Below are 1,968 nucleotides of genomic sequence, written 5' to 3' on the forward strand. Positions count from 1 at the left end.
ACGTTTTCACTACCAATCTTGTGGTTAGCAATTGTGTGTTTATCCCACAGAGTCACAAGGCTCTAATATTAAGACTTTTTTGTTAGTAAGATCTGCCAAGTTGGTTCCAACTCATAGCAATCCTGTATAGGGTTTCCAAGGAGCAGCTGGTAGGTTTGAACTGTCAACCTTGTGGTTCACAGTCAGATGTTGATCATACAGCATCACACCAGGAGTAGTAGATAATACACTGAAAGGGCAAATAAGCATAGCTGAATCAACTGAAGGCTGAACCCGTGAGCTTGAAAACAAATCTTTCAATACTCATCTCCAAAAGGAACAAATAGGAAAAATAACCAAAAACATTTTAAATCCAAAGAGTCTAAGGTTCACGTGGAACACTATCAACAGAAATAATTTACATGTGATTGGAATTCCAGAGCAGGCAGAGGCTAATAAAAGAGAAAACTGTCTGGGAGATGCTGGACAAAAAGTTCTGTAACATCATGAATGATGAAAAGACAGCTGTTCAAGAAGTTAATTGAACACCAAACAAGGTAGAACCAAAAGGAAAATTTCCAACACATATCAATACTCAAGATTTCAAAAACTAAAGATAAGGAAAACATGAGAACAGGTTAGGAAAAATGAAAAGTCACCCACAAAGTAGAACTAATAAGACTAAGCTCTGATATCCCAGCAGAAACCATGCAGGCAAGAAGGCAATAGGATAACATATATAAAACTCTGGAAGAAAAAATGAAAAATTGCCAACCAACAATCATATGTCCAGCAAATATGATGACCAAATTGGGATGTTTCCAAATAAACAGAAATGTAAAGAATCTGGGAAAAACAGGCCAACATTACAAAATTTACAAAAGGGAATTATTTGGACCGAAAACTAACAGCAGACAGCAATCTTAGACATGCCAATACATGGCAATATTACATAGAATTCAATCCGGATATTGTAAAACAAACCTACAAGACTGGAAGTAGGGAACCAGAGATTCCAGTCTGCAATAACATTAAGGCGAAAAATAACCAAAACAAGGCTAGTAAAAGCAGGGAACAATACAGTTACAGAACTTCCAAATGAAGGAAATGTAAGGAAATTTTAAGAAAAACAAAATTTAATTAAAAATCTTAACTGTAAACTTGGCGCGGTGCTATAGCATCAGCCCTGGACTGCGAACCACAATATCAGCAGCTCAAATCCACCAGCTGCTCCTCAGAAACCCCGTACAGGGTCACTATGAGTCAGAACTGACACGACAGCACTTAACAACTGTACACTGGGAGCAGCATGGCTCTATGTGATAAGCAGAGGACTGCAAACCATAAAGTCAGTGGTTGAAGCTCGCAACCCACTCTGTGGGAGCAACATTAGGCATTCTGCTCCCTTGAAGATTTAAAGCTTCAGAAACTCTCTACAGGGTCGCTTTGAGTTAGAATCCATTCCATGGCAACTAACAGCACCACCACCAACTCTCACCCTAAAACTCGACCATACCTTACTTTTAGTCCTATCCCAACGCTTACCTCCAACATTAATCCTAATCTTAACCATAACCTAACACTAAATGAAGCACTAGGCCTTGCCTAGACCTAGCCATAATCCTAATCCTAAATCTTACCCTTCCACACCCACCCATGCTCTCCAAAATAAAGTTTAGATTTTGTTGTTGTAAATGCCATGGAGTCAGTTTCAACTCATATTGACCATATATAGGGTTTCTTAGGCTATAAACCTTTGCAGAAGCATGAAGCCTTATCTTTCCGCTGCGTTTACATTATAATTGTTAAGTGCCATCAAGCCGATTCTGATTCAGAGATGCCCTGAATCAGAATTTCTGAGATGTGGCTGGTGAGTTTGAACCAATGACCTTGAGGTTAACAGTCTAGTGCTTATCCTAGAGTGCTACACCGAGATTCTGAGTTTACATTGGTGGTGGTGGTTATGTGCCATGGAGTCGGTTCCGACTC

This window comes from Chrysochloris asiatica, unplaced genomic scaffold, assembly GCF_000296735.1.
Source record: "Chrysochloris asiatica unplaced genomic scaffold, ChrAsi1.0 scaffold00063, whole genome shotgun sequence".
NCBI lineage: Eukaryota > Metazoa > Chordata > Mammalia > Afrosoricida > Chrysochloridae > Chrysochloris > Chrysochloris asiatica.